General features: G+C 35.4%; 1 long non-coding RNA gene across 1 annotated transcript; it reads right to left on the minus strand.

Annotated features, from left to right (window-relative positions):
* Positions 1 to 7,008: 7,008 nt before the first annotated feature.
* LOC132286328 (uncharacterized) lies at positions 7,009 to 24,120 on the minus strand. The gene is made up of 3 exons (XR_009472750.1): positions 23,838 to 24,120; positions 22,968 to 23,025; positions 7,009 to 7,209 (listed from the first exon to the last, which is right to left on the minus strand). It is a non-coding gene; the product is annotated as an uncharacterized LOC132286328 (long non-coding RNA).
* Between the last annotated feature and the right edge of the window lie 1,186 nt (positions 24,121 to 25,306).

Raw genomic sequence — 25,306 nt, forward strand, 5'->3', positions numbered from 1 at the left:
TGGAATTTCTGAATATTGAGATGCACTTGGACAAATGGACACATGGTGAGTTGGACTGGAGCAGAAAGAACACACTTCAAATCCTTGAACATTAGTCGCAGGAGGAATAAAATTTGACTGTGAAGTCATCAATTGATCAACCTTCTTGGTTAATACCTCAATTTGGCTCACTAGCCCTTAATTTATCCCTACTTCATTCACACCTTCTGCTCTCCTCAATATGGTAGGAGGTCTTGCTATTGGAGGTAAGACATGTTGTGTAGAATTATCAGATATATTTTTGAAGAGCTGCCATGCTTCCTCTACACTTTTCAGCATAAAATTTCCACCATAAGAGGCATCCACCATATACCTTTGTGCCTCATTGAGCCCCTTATGAAAGAAGTTGACAAGCTGCCATTTTGGCATGTCATGATGAGGACACCTCCGAAGGAGGTCTCTGAATCTTTCCCAAGCCTTGTGAAAAGGCTCGTTAGGCCCTTGAGGAAAACGAGTAATAGGATCTCGATATTGAGTAGTTCTCACCATGGGGAAGTACTTATTTAAAAACTTCGGTTGCAATTCAGCCCATGTAGTGATGGTGTCAGTTGGCAATGAATTAAACCAATCCTTCGCCTTGTCCTTTATTGAAAAAGAGAAAAGGTGTAGCTTGAGCACATCATCATCAAAACTCTGGATTTTTATTGTTCTGCACACCTCTGCAAAGTCATCCAAGTGCCAGTATGGATCCTCTTTTGATAGGCCATAAAAAGAAGGCAGTAACTGAAGAGTATTGGCCTTAATTTCGTAGTGAGGGGCCCTCACTTGAGGATATCGAACTGCAGATGAAGAGTTGTATACCCTGGTTCGTAGTGATCCTTTAAACAATGAACAGCTTCTGCAATTGGTAAATCATCCGCCATCTTTTCTTTCTTCAAGTTTCTGAGAGTTCTTTCAATTTTTGGGTTTAACGGAAGCTGAGGGAGTGACAAAGAACGTCTTCCAAGCATATAATGTCACCTACAATGATTGAAAGAAAATAGTATCAAAATAAAATAAATAAAATAAAATAAATAAATAAAATAAAATAAAATCCTAAACTAAGATCCTAATTGAAATTAATTGTAGAATTTAATATTATCTGTCAAGAACTAAAATAGGTCCCCGGTAACGGGCCAAAAAACTTGTTGTGAGATTTATATGTACCACTCGTAAGTGTACGAATCTTTGCAGATAGGGTTTACTTGTAAGGGTGTCGTACCTAAGGGACTTGTGTAAATTAAGTTTGTCAATAGATTTCTTAAATTCCAAATTAACTTGAAAGTAGGATAATTGAATTGTGATGATTAATTCTAAATTAACTAAATAGAAAATAAAATAAACTAAAGAACAATGATTAAATATGATGTAGAAAATAGAGAGAAATGACTAGGGGTATGATTTCACCACTAACGTCGCACCACCAGTTAATTGTATCAATTTATTGGAGATATATGATATAACATGCACAGGGAATTAATCATGGCTACAAGCATATATTAATTCAGCTAGAGAATAATATAATTTAAAGCTAAGTATGGAGTATCTTCGATTGGTATAAATCATCTACCTATCTACTTTACTCTAGGGTGTAGCATGGTCTATCTTTTCTAGGCATAATCCATCAAATCTCTAACATTCTATTCAGAGAAATACCATTGTGTAATCATCTCATTCACAACTACAAGAAACGAATGAGTTGTGTTCAATCACAAGATCAAAATATCGAAGACAAGATAGAAAAATATTTGTAATTGAATTAAAACTTTAGAACCGATTCTTATTGAAAATTTAATTAAAAACCTTATAGATTACACAATCATGCATGATAAAAATTATTCTCCAATAATTAAATACAATCAAACCAGTGTGCTGAGCTAGGGCTACATCACAACCCTAGCAAAGCGTTTAGCCAAGCATGACTGGGGTGGAATTCTTTATGGTTGAGGAAGACATCTTCACCACCGTGGATTGATCCCTTCCTTCTTCTGAATGCTCCTCTCTGATCTTAGCCTCACTGCTCTGTATGATGCTTCAATGTTGTAGAGGACCCCCTTTAAATAATAAAAGATCAGCCCTAAAGTTCCCTTTTTCATATAGGAGACATACATAGAAATTCTGTCGAGTAAGGACTCCCAAAATTTATGCAGACTTCTAGGCCAATTTTGACAAGGTAAAAAGCTGTTTTAGGGAAAGCTCGTGAAACACAAAATTGTAGCTCTTCAAATGTCCTATCAAACAATGTGGGAATTTAATTCTTTTGACGCTCAAGGAGAGAGATACAGCCAGATTACCAAAACGGGTTTAAGTTACCAACTTTGGCGACAAATCCTTTTTGGAGAAGGATTTTTCCTTTTCTTCTTCTTTCCATTCTCATCAACTTGTAGCTTCTTTTGGACTATTTTCTAAATATAATTAGACTTGGATCTTCAACATTGCTCTGTCCCACGGAATGTCATCTTGTAAAGCTCAGAATTACTAGTGTTGACTGATTTTATAATTAAAGCCCTGAAATAAATAAAAACAATAAAACAATGTAAAATCACAAATAAACTATTATTAAGAGAATAAAACATATGAATAGAGGGGCTAAAATGTATAAAATTCAGCGCCTAACACATATTTATGGATATTATTACGTTTTATTTTTATTTTTCCTTCTCTTATTATTAGACTTAGGTTATGAATAGGATTAGGGTTTGTTATAAGCCTATATATACATCTTAGGTTTGTCTGTCAAGGGTTGGAAGAAACCCTATTCTTGCGTTTGAGAGAAAACTAAGAGAGGAAGCTAGGGTTTTGGCCAAGGATTGAAGGTCGGACTAAGGAGGAAGGAAGAGGGTTTATTTGTGGGTGAAATCAGGAGCAACAGAGAAGGTTCAACAGCAACCAAGGTTGCCAAAAAACCTAGGAAGAAGACAGTTAAAGGTTTCAAGCTGAAACCTTAAGAGGCAAGTTTTGCTCTTACTCTTTCCCTTAGATTTCATGTTTCTATACAAGCCTAGGTTAATTCAAGGGTTAATTAGATTTTAAATCGAATTAATATGCATGCTTAATTTGAATTAAAATAGTATATAAGTGTTTATATGTGTTCTTGATTAATATTGAAATTAATTACATGGAACTTGGTTTTAATTTGTGTTTAAAATGCATATGAATTTTATAAATTATTGGGATCGTTTAGGACCTAGAACAGATGTTTAGGAACCTTGTCGGAGGAGTAGAGAGTGTTTAGAACTCGTCGGAGATGGGAAACATGGAGAATAGCAGGAGTGGAGGCGGCTCCATCTCCAATGGAGGCAGCTTCCTTGCTGAAAATCCTATGGGAATGGGTTTTGGCTGCTGTTTTGGATGTTTGGGGTCTTCTGAAATGGTTTAGACTGTTGCGGGGGTTTTAAATGGCTACAATGAACATGTTAAAATCTCAAGATGTTTAATCTATGCCTATAGGTTATGGAAGTGATCAATATGAAATTTCAGTTAAATTTACATGTTGATTAATGATTAATTCATTATTAAAATTGTTCTAAGAAATTTCATGGATATTATATAATGAGGGTTTAAAATATTATTACTTGACATATTTAAATCCCAGGAAGCATAATTTACATACCTATGCTATAAGTTAAACAATATGACATTTTAAGTAAATTTACATATTGTTAGTCGATGATTTAATTGCTTCATATTGTTTTAGCAATTTAAATGGATATTGTATGATTTTAAATAATGTATTTGCAGTATAATATTGTCAGTTAATCATCTGATTTTGATTATACTTGTCTCTGGATTAATTGATGTATTGTTTTATTATTTCATCAATTATGGATGGAATGGTGGATTTAATTGCTTAAAAATAACTTAGCAATTAATATGGATGTTATATGGATTATTTGATGTATTGTTGTATCTGTTGCATCATTTATGGATCATATGCATTATATGCACCAGTATGAGATGGTGGCATATTATGGACGGATTAACTAAAAATGTTAAGTCCTACCTATTCATGTATAACGGAATGAATTAACTAAAATGTTAAATCCTACATATTCATGTCAGGACAACTGAATCAATTGATGACATACCGGATGTTTATTTTATGTTCCGGATTAGGATGGATTATATATATATATATATAGTTATAAGCCATGATATGAGTTTGAGTCTCAAGATCATGGTTAAGGTGCGTATATTGCCTAGGATGGATAACTAGATATAGTAGACATCTGGGTGCCCTGGTAGGTCTAGGTACTCATGCCCACTTTATGTGCGATTCGCATGTTGCCTTCTATTCAGGTTGAGACAAACCTATAGTCCAGTAGGCGTCCTATAGTGTGTATCTATTGTTGGATTGACTAGGAAGTATACGTGTATCAGATCTCTGCTTGGACTGTAGTAGAGTAGAACTTGTTTGTCGGCCTGACCCACTATTATTTTTCAGGTGTTCGTTAGGAGTAGGGATTGTTCATGCTGAGTAGGGATCATCTACTTTATTCTTCATTTTACCTACATAAGAGTTTCCTTTATGATTCAATATGTAGTTATAGACAGTTGTTTAGTATTGATTAGTGGTTTGAGATTTTCTAGGGGTCCACACAGTATGGATTCCTAAGTTGTATTATTGGAGGATTAATTGTATCAGAATATTTTATTATTTAATGAAAATTTATTCTGAGGATTTTATTAATGGATTATCATTTTAGTTTTTTCAGCAATTTATTTATGCTTAGTTATCATATTTGTATTTTGTGTTCGATTATTACCGATTCGTTTTGATATCCTCGGATATTCGGGCATGGGCCTGGCCAACCCGCATCCAGAAATCCGGGGGTATCACAAACCATGTATACTATTGTTGAATTGCTAACATGTGGTATCAGAGCCAAACATGGACTCTGATGCATAAATCTATTATTCATTCTATACGCATGAAATTTTATGATTGTCTCTATGTTTTAGATTAGATAGGACACAGATATATTGTTATATATTGTACGTGATTATCTGCTTTGTTGGTAATAAAATTTTAGTGATTTTTTATACCAATGTCTCACGTATGCATGTATTTATATATGAGATCATGAGATGGTACGCCCGTTCAATTAGCCTTATATGAGGCCCAAATGGATAACTATTTGAAACAACTAATATCAAGCCTCAATATACAAAGATCATAAGGACACATATATCTCGCATATCGGCATCTAGGCTTTGTCACAATACAAGATCCGGGTCCTACAAAATATATGGTGTCAGTTTCCCTTTCGTGCGCCATACCATTGAATGTAGGTTGTCTTGCATGTCGCCAAATTTTCTATTTTAAGAAAATCAAAACAGATCCTTTTTGCCCCAGATAAAATAAATATATGTGTGTATGTACTAATTACAAAGATATATATTCAGAAGCATCAGCTAATTACTTCGGCAGAGCTCGTCTCAACTAAATCACACACTGTAACTGCCCCGATTTTTAGGGCAATGCGTCAATGATGAACCGAAAGGATAATCCGATAACGGATCCGAAATGTGAAAACGAAAACAAAAACCAAGACTCTAAGAAGTCAAAGTGACCTTCTATGAGATCGTGGAACTCAATAAGAACTGATGCGAAAGCAAAAGATCGAAAATATGACAAATAAGCTCCCACCGAGCACACCTCTAGAAAGACAACGAAAAATTAATCAAGATGGACTCAAGAATCACATGATTCAGAGTCCTGATGAAGGAGAAATGGCACGACGAAGAAAAACGAGCTCTTAAGGCTAAAAGGGTAATTATCCAGGAAGATTCGGGTTCAACCGAGCACAACGTTGGAAAAACAGCGAAAAATTAATCAAGTTCAAAAAAAGGTCCACTCGATTTGGAGTCCATACGAAGGAGAACGAGCGAAAACAAAAGTCGACGTCACGATATCGAGACGAGCACCCCACAAGCACACCGACAAGCACCATGACAACCACCATGACATGTTAGGAAAGAAAACAATTCAGCCAGAACTGAGAGCCGAAACGAGGTCCGAAACGAATTTTTCTAGAAAAACATGAAGAAGAAACCCCCCCGAAAATCGAGTTTTTTACCTGACCACTTGGTAGGAAACAAAAAAGACACACTGCAAAATCCCCAAAATGCCCCTAGATCAGAACTAGACAAGAAGGCAAAAAGCTGCTATAGTAACTATCCACATCTGAGATCAAAAACGAGCTACCAAACGAATTTTTCTGGAAAAATACGAAAAAGAAACCCCCCCCCCCCCTAAAATTGAGTTTTTGACCTAGTTTCATGAAAGAAAATGAAAAATATACATTATAAAATACCCAGAATGCCCCTCTATGAAATCAGGTCATGGGGGTTAAAAAGCTGCTAAAATGCAAAACTGAAAACTGAACTTCGCGAAGGATTTCCGATACCAAGACAACATTTTCTGGAAAAACACGAAGAAGAAACACCCCCCCCCCCCCCAAAATCATGTTTTCTAAGTGACCATGTGAAGACCGAAATTTATTTCTCGAAGGAAAACCCCAAAATGCCCTAAAATCATATTATGCAAAAATATATATATATATATATATATATATATATATATATATATATATGCAAAATGAGTCCATAGGAGGCTCAAATCACCAAGGATGAGGTTTTTCTTGAAAATGATCATGCACGCAAATGTAACTTACCTATCAGGACGTGCTACAGTGGTTTATGGCTTAAAAATACAGCCAATGCAAAATCTAACCCCCTAACGGCCAAAAAGGCAAAAATGCAAATAAAATCAAAATTTTGAAATTTAAAATTTTAAAATGGCTTCAAGTTATCGTTTGGCCCTTAGCCACACTTCATACATGATTAATGAGACCCTATGGAAAAATAAAAATGAAATTCCCACACCCGATGCAACCATAGTGAGATAATGACTTGTGATTTTTTTCAATATTTGCATAACATTTCATGAAATCAAGAATTACATAAGATGCAATATAAATGTCATTGGCCTTTGGCCTCACCTCACACAAGTCGAATACATCGTAAAAGGTGTACTTATGTACACATTACATATATGGAATCAAAGATACAAGTTTAGATATATAAGGCTACAAAATGACATTTTATGCTAACATTTGCATGAAATGGAAACTTAAAAGCTACAAGTCATCCAAAGTATGATGAGCATCACAAACCAAGTCTTCATACCTGAAACAAATCCCCAGTAACTTCAGGGTGAGTAACATAAAGCTACTCATAGGAAATGGGCATGCATTGACTTAACATTTTACAAAATTATCACCTTAAGGTGAAACAAGTCAAAGGGGCTCATGCCACATAACGTCTATGTCAGAATGAGACTCAGGGAACATCCTAAGCTACCTTAGATCATTTCTAGCATAAATCACATCATTCATGCAATTTAAATAACATAGAAACATGTTATACAAAGCAACAAGATATAAGTTCTCAAAAGTATCAACTTGCAACCTAAGATACAAAAACAACTAAAGTGGGTCATGCCACCTAGCGTCTATGTTTCAATGAGTTTAAGGAATCATCCTAAGCTACCTTAGATCGTTTCTAGCATAATCACATTGTTCATGCAACTTAAACAATCATGGAAACATATTATACAAAATATCAAGATATATATTCTTAAAGTCTTCAACTTGAAATCTAAAACACGAAAACAACTAAAGTAGATCATGCCACCTAACGTCTATATTATAATGAATTTATAAGATCATTCCTAAGTTACATTTGAATATTAAAACACAAATCACAATATCGACGCAATTTAACCAACATTGGAACTTCTAATACAACGCATAAAGCATGATTCCTCTAAGTTAACATCTTGAAACTCAAAACGGGAAATCAATTAAAGAACAATAAGTCATGATATCATCTAGTTATCAACTTGAAACGAAATGTGAAATCAAACAAAGTAGATACTTGGACATCACGCCGGATCAAACTGACACCATAGTTACTTTAAGGTTATTAGCCCATGGGTAACCTCCTTATGTGCGCACTAGACTTGTAGAGGGACAATCCCCCATACTAGAACCATGTCCTAGCCTTAGTCAAACAACGACATCCCCAAGTTTCCAAAAACAACAAGTTGTGCAATAATGTATATATCAACATGTATATACAAGATAATTAACTATCTACCACATACAACCAAAATTGGAAACACATACAATACATATTCTAAGTCCATAACTACTATGGCATGAAAGATGTCAAATACAAAATGTGCAACTCATTACACAAGACAATGATATATTTAATAAGGAAAATATATTCTCATGAATATAAATATAACAACTATGTCATCCAATGCTCAAAATGTAATCAAGTGAATATACAACAAGTCCAAGTCCATAATTTAAACATAGAAACAACTTCCAAAACACAATTAAATTCATGAAGCAATTAGATAAAATTTAATTAAATAAAAATAATTAAATTCTCTAGATTCCAAATTAATTCCAAATAACATCAAATTTATATATGTTGAAGGACATATCATGGTCATCACATATGTAACATCAAATAACTAATTAATTAATTTCCTCTAGATTTTTAAACAACTCCAAATGCTCTCAAATTAACATATATTGAAGAACTCACCAAGGCCTACTTTAATATTACATTACAAGTTTATTTCATGCTTGATACAACTATGTGAATTAAACTTTTACAAAAGATAAATATTAAATAAAAGTTGCAATTCTTATTCAGATAATCCCAATTTAATATATATCAATCACCATACCAAGGACTAAATTTCTAGCATGTCACAATTTAATTCTAAGTTGAATATCATCATAAGAATTAAATCTTACATAAAGAAAATAATTAAATTAAATTCTTGATTATGAACAAAAGCATGCATACAAGTTGTATAAGCATCATTAGCATGCAAGACAATAAAAATATGAAACTATAACACCCCCTACCTCCATTTGAGATGAAAATCTCAAAACCCCACTGAAAGAAAAATGCTCCGAATCCGACGATACTCCTAGGTTATATCGGGGACCACACGGTGAACATTAAACTCCAAAGAGGACATACCAAAATCCAAACTTGACCTCAAACCTGAACTCAAAAAAATGGCCAAAAATGGATTCTAATAAGGGGGAAAGATGCGCATAGTTAAGACAAGCATAAAACACAAAGGCACTACGACTTTTTAACAAAGGGAAGGATGTTTAATTGAGAGAAGAAGGGTGGCAGCCCCCCTTGGGCTGCAATGACTGTTTCTGGTCGTGCATGAAAAGAGGGGAAGATGACTTTTTAATTTTATAACCCCTTATTTATAGGAAAACTATAAAAGTGCCCCGAAAGGGCCTCGCCGGGTCCGGGAAAGTGGAATTTGAGCAGACGCGCTCAAACAAAAAAACTCCGTTAACAAAAAAGAACTGAAATGAGAAAATATAAACAACAGAAGAAATAACATTGAAAATCGAGTCTCACGCAGAGAGATATACCCAGAACAAGTTCGGCGGTAACCGGGGCTAGAAACCTTGAAACTAGAGAAAAATGACCAGAAGGAAATTCTAAGAGTAAAAAACTTGATGAAATGTGAAAATGAATCCCGTAAGAGGATCCAAGCTCAAAATGAGGCATTTTTTCAATAACTTTCATTAATTGCACAATGACCCTTCCAAAAAGTGAAAACTGCACTAATGACCCAGAATGAAAATATTTTCAAAAAATATTTTCTTAAAAACCCCTGAAATAAAATATCTTCAAAAGATATATATGGAAAACACTTCAAGAAAAGAAAAAGATTCTGAAAAACTATGCATCCATACCCCTATGGACACCGGGAGCAACTAGAGTACTTTACTGCAAAAGTAAAGGTGCGTATTTCGTGGAAACCACCTAGAATGAAGATACGTGAAGTCAAAAAGCAACTCTGAGCATGGAAAGTGAGGTTGTGCCAAAAAGTGACAAACGGGGAAAACACAAAATAGGGAAAAGGACGAAAAGTATATAGTGTCCAAAAAGTGAAAAATGTGGAAATGGCTCGATCCCTAAAGAAAGTTGTCAATCCAAGGGAAAGAGTCTCAGAAATCATTTCTGAGCACTTGAGATGACACTAAGTGTCGAGAAACAGAATTCGGAAAAGAAAATTAAACGAAAAAAATTTATCCATAAAATTTGAGAAAAAGGAAAGAGAGGAAAATGATTGGGTCATTACACACACAGTATCTACTAGACTCTTATATATATATTTATTTATATATATATACATATATATATATATAGATATATATATATATTTACAGTGGCATTCAATTGCTCCCTGGTGAGTATAGAATAGTATACTCACTTTTAATCCTGACCTTAGAATCTAATCCTACGGTAATTAATTAATCAGTGTTTCCTTAAGGCAATTGCTTCTTTTTTTATTACCATTATATATTATTAATAGGAAATGACAAAACCAGACATGTTTTTAATGGAAATAAATTAAATCCAAATTCGTTAGGATTTTCTTTTATACGAATTCCTTCCTATCCGAATTCTCAAAGCATACTAATTAAAAATAAAAAATTAATTATTTCCAATTCCCTTCGTTCCTATCCATTTAGCCAGGGAATTCTCAAAGCATACCAGTTAAAAAATTTAATGCACAATCGTCCCCTTTTTATCCTTGCAATTAATTTATGTCTATGAAATAACTACTTACTGAATAATCCAATTACAAATGAATGTTGTACTCTCAAAATATGTTTATTTGTATATATGTGCATAAAAATGAATTCAAAGGCAAGTAAAATCATCAAATCATGCAACCCAAAATATAAAATATGAAAGAGAAAGGGAATGGACAACCTCCACCACCTACGCTGGCATTGCCGCTACCTCCATCGCCTCCGCCGCCACCACCTACCCTGCCAATACCGCCGCGGTGGTGGAGGTGGTGGGGTAGGTGGTGGCGGTAGTGGAGGTGGTGGCCAGCGATGGTGGAAGTGGCGGCAGTGGCGGGTAAGTGGTAGCGGCAGCGATGGAGGTGCTGGTGATGGAGGTGGAATGCACTGTGGCAATTCAAAGTTAATGGGATTGGAAATTTCATTATTTTTTATTTTTTTAGACGTGGTTGCCTTTTATGTTTTAACCTTCCATTGTCGAAGGAATTGGAGATAATTAAATTTTTTTATTTTTAATTGGTATGCTTTAAGAATTCGGATGGGAAAGAATTCGTATAAAAGAAAATCCTAACCAGTTTGGTTTTAATTTGTTTCCATTAAAAACATGTCTAGTTTTGTCATTTCTTATTAATAATATATAATGGTAATAAAAAAAAGAAGCAATTGCCTTAAATATAAAAAGGAAACACTGATTAATTAATTACAGTAGGATTAGATTCTAAGGTCAAGATTAAAAGTGAGTATACTACTCTATGCTCACCAGGGAGCAATTGAAAGCTACTATATATATTTATATAAATATGATAAGTGTTAGGATTGAAACTTCAAATAGTGCTTATGATATGATTTAAATGGTATCATTATTATATAAATGTACTGAATTTAGCATAATAAATATAATTATGCATATTGCCTCATGTTTAATATTGATGCATATTTATATATTAATTAGATTCATTTAGGGAAAATTGAATTATTATAAAAATCCTAACCTCAAAAGTTGATGAAATTAGATTGGGTGTTTAGTCACCAAAGTGACACACTTGATGAGCGTTGAAAAGTGCGCATTTAAACCCTTTAAGTTTAGGTATTCTAGAAACCTTTATCTATCTTATTTTCCCGCTTTAAATTAATTTTGTATTATTTTCATTTTCAGGTGCTTATCCCCAAAATAAGTTAACTCAGCTAAATAAGAGCATAATTGAAGCAATCTTGAGATGAATCAAAGAAATGAGCAAAGTGGGAGCAAAAGGAAGCAAGTGGTGGAAATTCAGCAAGTTCGATCGATCTCAGAAAATATTCGATCGATCAAAAGTTCATCGATCTTAGCATTTCAAGATGGATCCAAGCTCTTTTGTCCTTATCCAAAGATCCCACAAAGTTCGATCGATCCAACTTTCTTCCGATCGATCGAAAAGATTCCATCTTATCCAGTTGTACCACCCTACCTACCACACTTGTCTCTTTCCCAAAAATATCTTTAAAATATCTCAGATTTGTCTTTATCCAAAAACGCACCGCCATAGAGGATTGATCCAGCTTAAATTTGATAGATCTCAGCCATGTTCGATCGATCTCACCGCAAGTTTAATCGATCGAACTTCCTTAAGCCTAAGAAACTCCAATTTCCAGCTCATTCAAAGTTGTCTCATATCCAATCATTAGAAGGAATATTGGTATATGAGCCCAGCTCATTGGGGGTGACATTTAACCTACCTATATAAGGAATATGAGCCATTCTTAACATATACTAGATAGATACACTAGTGACACAATTTTCCATATTCTTAGTGAGGAAGAAAAGAAGAAAGGAGGCTAGAGACATAAGTTTGGAGTTCTTCCATTAACCAAGAAGAAAAGAAATCTCTACCATGGATTTAGCCCTTGAGGGTTGGACGACACCATCCATGAGTGGCTAGACATCCTCTTGGGACTAGAGTTAGCCCTAAGCACGCTTTCTACATCTTGATTTATGTATTTTTGAGGGGATTTGTATTGTGATACATGTTTTGACATTCTTATATATATAGAACTTGTTTATTCAATGATTTGTGTGGTTAATGCTTCCAATTGATTATTTCATTCTATCCATATGTCTATGTATGCTAGAATAGATGTTCATATGTTTGTCTCTAATTCTTATGTTATTGATGCATGTCTATGTATATTGATGTTATAGATCTAGAGATTGTCAAAACATAGTGCTTAATGGAATGCTCTTGTGGTTTATTTGATGGTTCATACTCATTTCTTGATGGATTGTGCCTCTCCCTTAGTTTAATTAGTTTAATTTCATGTTATTAGCTTAATTATACTGTAGTTGTAGTTTAGATGTTAAATGGGAGGACAATCCATGCTTGTTGTTTGATGTTCCATACTTAGGAAAGCAAGTAGCATATGTCTTTAACCTTGTGATGTGTTTGGATTGTGAGCTTAAAGAAATGATTAATGACTTAGTTTGATATATTATGCTATCCACCATGTTGCTTAGACATTATATATTTAATTTGTCATCCATACTTGTTGAGACAACCACACACACACTCTAATGTTGCAATACATGTTTTCTCCCTCATTAATCATTCATTAAGGGTGTAAAAAAGCTATGTTTAGTGGTAATCTCTAAACCCCAATATCTCAATCTTATTTTCACTCCATTACATTTAATTGTTTACTTTAGTTTAAATTACATCTTAGTATAATTCAATCACCAACCAATCTTTTGATCACTCGACCTACTAACCTTAATCTTAATTCCACAACCTAGTACGACCCACCAATCCCTTAGGACGATCCCTACTCGCCCTAACTATATTTTTAGTGAAAGGTAGTAGTGGCAAATTATAAATGTAAAACTTGACCATAGTCCAACACCACTCTCTTTTACACAAACTTTGGATTGGGTGTGACGACCACGGACGGACCCACCAAGTTTTTGGTACCGTTGCTGGGGATTAATTTAAGGCAACGTCGTATTTGTGGAATCAATTAGGAATTAGTACTCTTTTGATCGTGTTTTTACTTTATTTTCATTTTGGTTACTTATTGTGCTGGTTCTTATTTGACTAAGTGCATTGAGCTAGAAGGTGAGCAAAGGAGTATTTCAAGCAAGGAGCTAAGCAAAAGCAAGGAAAAAGCTAAAATCTAAAAAAAATTTGCAAGGCTAAAATTGAAAATTGAATTGAAGTGCAAAAGGACCCTTTATAAGCTTTTCTTAACTCAATCTCTAGTTAAATCATCGACCCACGTGGAGGCTTGTATTTCAATTCTTAAATAAATCGTGAGCCCACATGGAGGCAATTCTATTGTTCTTTGCATATTATTGAAAGCATGGGAGTATGTGATCATTGTATGTGGAGATTTGTTGATTGATTTGTTGCGGGGGCGAAGTGTTTACTTAGTTGATTTCATTGTCATGTTTCTTAAATTTCATGCGGTCTTAACCAACCCCATCATAACCAATGGAAAATCTAGAGGTTCATCTTGGTTATTTAGACTCGAACTTCATGGAGCATTTTCCTTTCAACCAATTTCCTCCCGGAGTTCAAGCTCCAATTCCTCCAATGATCATTCGTGATCATTATAATCTTCATGAATACCATGCAACAACTTGCGTCATGCTTCCTAATTTTGAGGCCAATCAATATGAAATTAAGCCCGAGACCATTCAAATGTGTCCACTATTTTATGGCTTAGATGGTGAGGAGCCATATAAACATCTCAATGAATTTCTTGAAATATGCTCCACCGTGAAGTACATGAATGTCCCGAAAGAAGATCTTAGATTACTTCTCTTCCCTTTCACACTCAAAAACAAAACAAAGCATTGGTTTAACACTTTGGGGGCAAATTCAATAACATCCTGGATGCAAATGCAAAATAAGTTTTTAAAAAAAATTTACCCCGTAAACTTGACCAATGTAATGCGACCTTCGATTAGAGAATTTTCTCAAAAGGAAGGGGAGTTGTTGCATGAGGCTTGGGAGAGACTGAATGACTTGCTAAGAAAATGTCCACATCATGGTATTCCAAAATGGCAAGTTGTCCAATATTTCTATGAAAGCTTATCCGACATGCACAAGGACATAGTTGATACATCATGTGGAGGTTCATATTTTGGAAAACATGAAGATGATATTTGGCACTTTTTTGAGAAAATGAGTGAAAACTCTTTGCACAAATATTACACTTCTCGGTTTGATCATGATTCCAATAAAAAGGAGAAAAATGCAAAAGTGTGTCAAATTAAAGAATCAAAGGAAATTGTAGCCGAGGTTAAGATCCTTTCTAAAAAACTTGATCAATTCTTGTTGAGTCAAAGACCGGCTATCAAATCATCTCCTCTTCATCATGTTTCTCATCCCTGTGAGCCTTGCATGACCTGCTCAAGTGTTCTACATACTACTTCCAATTGTCCCCATGGACATGTGTTTAATGAACACTTTGAACAAGTCAATGCTACGTTTACTCATCCTTATTTAAGTGCATATGTTCCAATGTGGAATGAAAATTCAAGTCCTTATTAGACTAAAAAATTTCAAAGCAAATACATTCCACCTCATAAAAGGAGTGGAGGTTCCCAAGGATTTGTTTCTTCTTCTCATCACCAAATAATGAATCACTTCTCACATCCTCAAATGTATGATTCCCAAGTTTGTTCTCATTATCCTCATGCACCTTCTAGCAATTCTACATTCAAAGATAAGGTTTTGGTGGCTTTGGGTAGTTTAGAAATGAACACCAATTTGTTGCATTCTTATTCTCAATCCATATCAAATCTTGAATCCCAAATTGGGACCATAGTTAATGCATTAAATGCAAGAGAAGTGGGTAAATTACCTAGTCAACCCGAAAGGAACCCAAAGCTTAATATTTTGTGGAAGCAAACTCCACATCAGGGTGTTCTTCCAAGGCACAAGTGCAAGCCATCACCACTTTAAGAAGTGGTAGACAAGTTGACAATAGGGTTGAACAACGAAAGGAAGATAGTGAACTGGTGCAACCAAAAGTTGTCACCCATCCCATTTCCAATCCTACTCCTATTTCCTTGGATGAAAATGTCCCTAATCGAAATTCTCAAGCTTCTTCATCAATTCCTTTAGTTGCAAGGTCTTATGAGCCAAAAGCTCCCTTCCCTTATGCTTTAAAAGAGACGCCGCCTTTTGGGAGGCAAGAAGGAAAAATTCATGACATGATGGAAATTTTTAAGCAAGTCAACATAAATCTTCCTCTTTTGGATGCAATTAGGCAAATTCTGCCTTATGTAAAATTTTTAAAAGATCTTTGCACACAAAAGAGGAAGAGCAGGGACAAAACCCTAAAAAAGTGTTTCTCATGGAGCAAGTAAGCTCCATCATTCAACATAACACTCCACCTAAGTTCAAAAATCCCGATGCTCCAACCATTTCTTGTGTGATTGGAAACCATGAAGTTCGTAGAGCTCTTCTTAACTTAAGAGTGAGTGTTAATTTGATTCCTTACTCCATGTATGTCCAACTAGGTTTAAATGAGTTGAAGCCAACTTCGGTGGTGCTTCAATTGGCCGATAGATCCATCAAAACACCTAGGGGCATAGTTGAGGACATTCTCATTAAAGTTGATAAGTTTTACTTCCCGGTTGACTTTGTAGTTCTTGACACTGAACCGGTTGCCAATACTACCAACCACATCCCAATTATCTTGGGAAGGCCATTTCTTGCCACTGCAAATGCAACCATCAATTGTAAATCCGGGGTTATGGACCTTTCTTTTGGTAATATGATGGTCATGCTTAATGTTTTCAATACAAGTCGACATCCCATAGATGAATACAAGTGTTGTCTTATAGATATGTTGGATGATGTTGTTGAAAAGTCAATTCCAACCATGGTTATGAAACAACCAATTGAGGATAACCTTTCATCTCTCTTATCCGATGATCCTCTTGCTTCTTGTTTTCTTGAAATGTATGGCAATTGTGGGTTTGATGATGAAAAATCAATGAATGAAGTAAGTAATCTCATGGAATCTGTTACAAGCTTGGATTTTCCACCTTGGAAAACTCCAATAGAACCTCTTCCCCCACTCTCTAACACTCCACCAGTCCCACCTCTAGTCTCTCTATTAACTCTTGAGATTAAAACTCTACCTTCCAATCTCAAGTATGCATTTCTAGGCCCAAAAGACACTCTTCTGGTCATCATCTCTTCAAGTCTTGAAAAGGACCAAGAATATGCGCTCTTAAATATGCTTAAAGAGAATAAAGAAGCCATAGGATGGAGTGTGGCAGATCTTAAGGGAATTGATCCTTCTATTTGCATGCATCGCATACTTATGGAAGAAGGTGCAAAACCTTTTAGGGATGCCCAAAGGAGACTTAATCTAAACATGAAAGAAATGGTTAAGAAAGAGGTAGTTAAGCTCTTAGATGCCGGTATTATTTATCCAATCTCTGATAGCAAATGGGTGAGTCCAACTCAAGTAGTTCCTAAGAAATCAAGAATTATGGTGGTTGAAAATACAAAAGGTAAGGCAATTTGTAAGCGTACTGCCAATTCATGGCGAGTATGCATTGATTATTGAAAATTGAATGCCGTCACTAGGAAAGATCACTTCCCTTTGCCATTTATTGATCAAATCCTAGAGAGATTGGCCGGGCAACAGTTCTATTGCTTTCTTGATGGCTATTCGGGTTACAATCAAGTAGCCCTTGACCCCTCAAACTAAGAGAAAACTACATTTACTTGTCCTTTCAGCACATTTGCTTATAAACAGATGCCATTTGGTTTGTGTAATGCCCCTGCCACATTTCAAAGGTGTATGATGTCAATTTTCTCGGACATGGTGGAAGAGTATCTAGAGGTCTTTATGGACAATTTTTTTGTCTTTGGGTCTTCATTTGATGCATGGCTCAAGAATCTAAATTTGGTACTTAAAAGATGTCGTGAAATAAACCTTGTTCTTAGTTGGGGAAAAGAGCCATTTCATGGTTCAAGAAGGTAATGTTTTGGGTCACGTCATCTCAAAAAGGGGAATTGAGGTGGATAAAGCAAAAGTTGAGCTCATTTCTGAATTACCTCCATCTTCTACGGTGAAAGAAGTTCACTCCTTTCTAGGTCATGCTGGCTTCTATCGCCGTTTCATCAAAGATTTTAGCAAAATTGCTAGACCCTTGTGCAATCTTCTCGCCAAGGAAACTCCTTTTGTCTTTAATCAAGCATGCCTTGACGCTTCCATAAATTGTGTGACATGTTACCATCTGCTCCAATTATGCAGCCTCCCAATTGGTCATTACCGTTTGAAATAATGTGTGATGCTTCAGATTATGCCATGGGAGCAGTTTTGGGACAAAGAGTAGGAAAGCTTCCATGTGCCATATACTATGCAAGCAAAAACTTTCTCGGGAGCTCAATTGAACTACTCCACTACCGAGAAAGAGTTACTTGCCGTAGTATATGCCATTGATAAATTTCGATATCTCTTAGGGTCTAAGGTTGTTGTCTATTCTGATCATGCTGCCTTGAGACATCTTTTGACAAAGAAGGAAACAAAACCTAGATTGATTAGATGGATTTTGCTTCTTCAGGAATTTGAAAATCAAGGACAAGAAAGGCACCAAAAATGTGGTTGCCGATCATCTTTTAAGGTTATTAATAGAACCTTCCCCTAGCCCACCTATTCATAACTCTTTTCTGGATGAACAGCTCTTTCAAATCTCCCATGGGCAAATGCCTTGGTCTGCCGATATTGTGAATTATTTGGCAGTTGGCAAGCTTCCAATTTCTTGGCCTAAGAACGAGAAGAATGGTTTCTTTGCCAACATCCAGAATTATTATTGGGAAGACCCTATCTTGTACCGTTATTGTCTGGATCAAATTGTGAGGAGATGCATTCCGGAGAGCGAAATTCCAAGTGTTCTTGTGTTTTGTCATACGCTTGTATGTGGTGGACATTTTAGTGCAAAGAAGACCGCCTTGAAGGTTCTTCAAAATGGGCTCTTTTGGCCCACTATCTATAGAAATACTTACAACTTTTGCACGTCATGTGAGAGATGCCAAAAGATGGGATCAATGTCGAGAAGAGATATGATACCCTTGACCAATATCCTTGTTGTAGAAATCTTTGACATATGGGGCATTGATTTTATAGGTCCATTTCCTATGTCCTATGGTTTTCAATATATTCTACTTGCCGTTGATTATGTTTCCAAGTGGGTGGAAGCCTGTGCTACCAAAACAAATGACCATTCCGTGGTTATTCAATTCATCAAATCTAATATCTTTGCTCATTTTGGTATGCTTAGAACTATGATAAGTGACGGAGGAAAGCATTTTTGTAACCAATTCTTAAGGCATTTATTTCTTAAGTACTCCGTTACTCATAAAGTGGCCACTCCTTACCACCCTTAAACAAGTGGGCAAGTAGAAGTGTCTAATCGGGAAATTAAGCATATTCTTGAGAAAACGGTTAACACCACCCAGAAAGATTGGTCACGAAAGTTAAATGATGCTTTGTGGGCTTACCGGACGGCATATAAGACTCCCATTGGCATGTCTCCCTATAGACTTGTATATGGAAAGCCTTGCCATCTTCCAGTTGAGTTGGAACATAAAGCCTTGTGGGTGGTTAAAAAGCTCAATCTTGACCTTGAGAAAGCCGGAGAGAACTGGTTATTACAATTGAGTGGGTTGGAAGAGTTGAGATATAATGCTTATGATAATGCCAAACTCTACAATGAAAGAACTAAAGCTTTTCATGAAAAGCACATTGTGAAGAAGTCTTTTGAACCTGTCAAAAAGTTTGGCTCTTCAACTCTAGATTGAAACTCTTTCCTGGGAAGTTGAGAACCAAATGGGAAGGTCCTTATGAAGTCATCTCTGTTGCACCTCATGGGGCGATTGAGATTCAAAATTTGAAAAAGGGGAACATTTTCAAGGTTAATGGACAGAGATTAAAACCATACATTGAGGGTGATAAGCGCCGAATATTGCATATTCAAGCGCCCTTATTTGCATTAGTTAAGTCCATTAGTTGATAATAAAGTATAGTTTAGCTTTATTTGCTTGCTTTTGTCTACTTTCAGGTTGGTTCCCCCGAATATGATTAAAAGAGCAGTTTTAACAATCCTTTGAAGGATCAGAGCACACTGTTGCTGGGGACCGTTATTTGAGCCAAGTTTCTTGAGTCAGCATATGCATGCATTTTGTGGCCTTGCATTAAAAATGACGGCCGTGTCACCGGACCAATCAAAATGGCTAAAGTGAGGGTTGAGTGCTCTAAAGACAAGGCTCCGCGTGCGCCCGCCGCACTATCGCAAGCGCCCACCAATCACTCCAGAATGCTGCCTTCATCCGTGGGGCCCCGCTGTGATCCGCAGGCCCCCACCACCAGCTCCGCGAGTGCCCGCCACGTCCCCGCGGGTGCCCGCCATTTTGTTCAATGAGCTCCTTCGGTTGCCAAGGACCCGCGGGCACCTTCCAGTTCCCCGCGGGTCCCCATGATCTGCAAAAAGCAGATCACCTACTCCTGATTTCAAGCTGCATTTTGTCTCCTAAGTAATTTTTGTGGTCCTGATTGCTTCTAGGGTGGTTGGAGCTCAAAATTGTGTGGTGAGAGAGAGGATTTTGGCTTGATAAAAGAAAGAAAGCATGTATTATTCCATATGTCATATTTTTGCTAAGTTCTAGAGAGTGAAAAAGGAGTTCTTGAGGGTTTTTGTATTTTGGGTCTTTTAGGTGCGAAAATGGAAGGTTTCTTCATCTCTTCTCCTTCTTCCATTGCTTCGATGGGTAACTAACTCCCTATCTAGGGAGGTGATGAAGCCCTCTCTTGTAAAGCATGCTTTAATTTCATTTAATTTGGGAAATGGTTCATGTATATGGTGGTTCCATGATCTAAAACACTTTACATTTTGTAATGGATCTTAATTTATATAAATGATTATGTGTAAGCTTTCATCTTGTCTTAGATTATATGTTCACATGATTGTATGGTTTACATTTTCATAGTGAGAATGAAAATGAGATTGTGGAATGGTTTTTATTGGCATTGTAACGACCCGGATTTCTCAACCCGGTACGTTAGTGATGAACCAGAAATTGACCCGATAGCGGACCCGAAATGCGGAAGCGAAAGAAGCCAAACGACCTCAAGAGATGTACGTCATCCCTAAGGCCCCAAAATGACTCCCATGAAGCCACGGAACTCAAATGAGCCAAGCAAATGAAACAAGAATGTCTAACCCGAAAAGAGATGAACTAAGGGCAAAATGGTCATTTCTAACTAAAAAGGGTGGCCACTGTGCACACCATTGGAAGGACAACGAAAAATGAACAAAATTAGACTCAAGAATCGTCTGATTCTGAGTCCGGGCAGAAAAGATATGAAATTCCAACACCCGATGCGAAAGTTATGAAACAATGACTTAACATTTTCCAATATTTTCATAATAAACTTTGAAAACAAAGGTGCATAGAAAACGAGATACATGTCATTGGCCTCTGGCCTCATCTCATACATGTTAAATACATTGAAAAGAGTGCTCTTACGTACACTTTACTTATACGAATCAACGAATACAAGTTTAAACAAATAGGGCTACAAAGAGGCATCTTATGCTAACACTTGCATAAAATAAAAACATAGAAACTGTAAGCCATCCAAGGAGCAATGGAATTTTCAAATCCTGAGTCCTGTACCTAAAAGATGCCCCAGTATCATAGGGGTGAGTAACATACAGCTACTCGTAGGAGATGAGCATGCATCGACCTAGCATTTTATAATTTTATCACCTTATAGTGAAACATGTTAAAGGGGCTCATGCCACCTAACGTCTATGTCAAGATGAGATCAAGGGAGCATCCTAAGCTACCTAGATCATTTATATCATAATCACATTGTTCATGTAATTCAAACAATATGGAAACATGTTATACAAGGCAACAAGATATAGATTTTCAAAGTCTTCAACTTGAAATCCAAAATATGAAAACAACAAGTTTGGGTCATGTCACCTAACGTCTATGTTCAAAATGAATCTATAAGGTCATTCCTAAACTACATTTGAACATCAAAACACAAATTATGATATCGATGCAATTTAACCAGCAATGAAACTTCCAATACAACGCATGAAGCATGCTTTCACAAAGCTACATCTTAAGCTCAAAATAGGAAATCAAATAAGGAACAACAAGTTACGATATCATCTAGTTATCAACTTAAAATGAAATACGAAATCAAACAAAGTGGATACTCGGACGTCACGCCGGATCAGACTGACAACATAGTTATTTTAGGGTTACTACCCCATGGGTAACCTCCCTATGTGCGCACTAGACTATATAGAGGGACAATCCCCTGTACTAGAACCAAGTCCTAGCCGTAGCCAAACAACGACATCCCCAAGTTTCCAAATTCAAGAAATTGTGCAACAACGTATATATATCAACATGTATATACAAGATATCAACTATTTACCAAGCACAATCCAAATTTTGGAAATTTATACAATACATGCTCAAAATTCACAACTACTATGGCATGTAAGATGTCCAATATAAAGTGTGCAATTCTTTACACATAGCAATAATATATTCAATAAGAAAAAACATATTCTAATGAATATAAAAGTAACAACTATGTTATCCAATACTCAAAAGTAATCAAGTGAACATACATCAAATCCAAATCCATGATTTAAATATAGAAACAACTTCCAAAATGCAATTAAATCCATGGAGTAATAAAGTAGAATTTAATTAAACATAAATAGTTAAAATTCTCTAAATTCCAATTTAATCCAAATAACCTCAATTTAATATATATTGAAAGGCATGTCATGGTCATCATATATATAACATCAAATGACAAGTTAAGTGATTAAAACACTTAAAACAAAATTAATCAAGCTAATTAATTAATTTCCTCTAGATTTTTAAACAATTCCAAATGCCCTCAATTTAATCTATGTTAGAGAACATGCCAAGGCCTATTTAAATACCACATTACAACTTGATTTAATGCTTGATACAACCATGTGAATTAAACTTTCACTAAAGATAAATATTAAATAAAAGTTGTAATTCTTAATCAAATGATCCAAATTTAATATATGTTAACTAACATATCTAAGCATAATTTCCTAACATGTTATAATTCAAATCAAAGTTATACATCCTCATAAATTTTAAATCTTATACAAAGAAATAAAAATTACTAACTTTCTAGATTTGATACAAGGCATACATATATGTTGTATAATCATGAAAAACACACAATACAACACGCAAATAATCCTAAAACATTCCCTACCTCAATTGGAATGAAAATCCCAATTACCACCGAAATGAAATCGCCCCAAATTTTCGGTCTGCAAAACAGATTTTTCAGCTTGCTACCTTCAACTTGTAAAATTCATAAAAAAATTCAATTCTAACCTAAATCAAATGAATCCAAAGCCCAATGAAAGCTTTAACACTGTAATTTGATAATATCAATTTATTTTAACAAAATATTTTCCCAATTGAAACAGTTTTGAACCACAACTTTGAAACAAATTCTGCCCAGAAAACACATTTTCAGCCTGTAGCTTCTAACTTTTAAAATTCATAAAAAATTCATTTGACATCCAAATTGGGCAAAACTAATTTATTTTGGAAGTAAACATATGAGAGTGTAAAACTGGAAATTTAATCCATGATCCAATGTCAAAAGGTTAGTGAAATAAATCATCTAAGAATATGTTTTCCAGCTGCAATAAAAACATGGACAGCAGATAGTTTTGGATTTTTAAAAAAATTTAGAAATGCTCTAAAATCATAAAAAAAAAAAATTTGAGTAGTGTAAAACCCATGGGGGAAGTTCCAGTAAAAATTTCAAGGCAATTGAAGTACCACAGCTCTCCATATAAAAATTCATTTCCAGACCGAAAAGGAAAAGCTTCAAATTTCCAGCAACTAGCTTGCAATTTCAAAAATTCATAACTAATTCATTTTAAATCCAAATTACATGAAACCAATACTAAATGAAAGCTAATTGAGTATATTTTCATATTCTATATTTAATTTGACAAGATTAATTTCAAGTTAAAACAGTTTAAGGGCAAAATACAAGTCCTTCTCTTCCATGCATGTAAAACACTCAATAATAACATAAAAATACTTCAAAATAATAGATCAATACCTCACTAGAGAATTGAATCTCTAGATACCAAAGTAAAACTAGGAGTTAGGCTAGATCCTTCAAGGGTTTTGAAGAGGAGGATGAGGGGAACAAAAAGTATTCCAAGTTCAAAGTTCGAAGGTGAGTGAAAGGGCACCAAAAATGAAGTCAAAGCTACTAGTCAAGCTTTTCTCCAATGGTGGCTTCCTTAGGGTTCTTGAGAGGAAAGTGATGATTGAATTAAAATGAGTAAACCCTAAGCTAAATTGGTGGGCTTCTCCACTCACTAGGTGCTCTTGCATTAACTCTCACACACACACTAATGCAAGACTAAAGGTGAGTCCTACACTTATCATGAATCCAAGTAAGCTTCCAAGATTAAATATTAACCCTACACTTGTCAACCATCCATGCCATCAAGTGCACCAATCCTAGGACAACAAGTGGGTGAATCTCCACCCTCTATGTGTCATGAGATTAAGCCTCTAAGTAGTTCCACCACAAAATCAACAAGTGGCACCATAGGAATGTGACACTTGTCACATTTTTCGAAAATTACAAAAAGGTCCTTTTTAAAAATATCTTCTAATTTAATTTGCAAAATGGTCCCTAAGAAAAAAAATAATTACTTTGCTTAATTACCCAAAAACCCCTCAAGTTATGGATAATTACAAAAGGTCTTGTTTTCATAACTTTTACAAAGAAAGTAAGCATTTAATATGCATTTCTACCAAAGTAAAAATGTAGATGTCATGGAATTTAAATATCATGGACATATGCCAAGCCAGAATCAAATCCGAGCACAAAAAGTGAGGTTAAGTAAGGAAAAATAAAAAATGACTAAAGGACGAAAAAAGGGAAAAGACGAAAAAATGAATAGTGTCAAAAAAACAAAAAATGTGGAAATGACTCGGTCCTCAAAGGAAGTTGTCAATCCAAAGGAAAGAGTCTCAGAAATCATTTCCGAGCACTCGAGATGACACTAAGAGGCGGGAAATCGAACCCGAAAAGGAAAAGACAAAGAAAAAAATTTATCCGCAAAATTTGAAGAAAGGGAAAGAAATGAAAATGACCGGATCATTACAGGCATGTTGTTTGAGAAGCTTGTAGTCCATTGCTTAGGCTTTCCTTTGATGGATTTTATCTTGATTCTTAACTCCATGTGCTATCACCATAGTGATTGAGGGGTTTGATAGTCCCTAGCTCAGTGAGCATGTCATGGCTACACCCTAATCTAGGTAGTTCTAGCATGTTGCACTTTGAGGGATTATACTTAAGTCTTGATCCTATGAATTTCTTGAGGATAATGTAGCAATCTAGTATTACTACATATCATTGCCATGTAGTGGAATTGTTTCCCAAGTTAATAGCAAGTTAGCATGTTTATAGGATTGGTAGTGGATTCGCTTCCCTAATCCTCTCTACTCATTTTCTATTCCTTAATCTCCTTGCAATTATTGTTTTATGCATTTCTTAATTCCTAATTTTAG

The sequence above is a fragment of the Cornus florida genome, unplaced genomic scaffold (assembly GCF_030987335.1).
Source record: "Cornus florida cultivar Cherokee Brave unplaced genomic scaffold, ASM3098733v1 CherokeeBrave_3.0.0_Hap2_Chr11, whole genome shotgun sequence".
NCBI classification, from domain to species: domain Eukaryota; kingdom Viridiplantae; phylum Streptophyta; class Magnoliopsida; order Cornales; family Cornaceae; genus Cornus; species Cornus florida.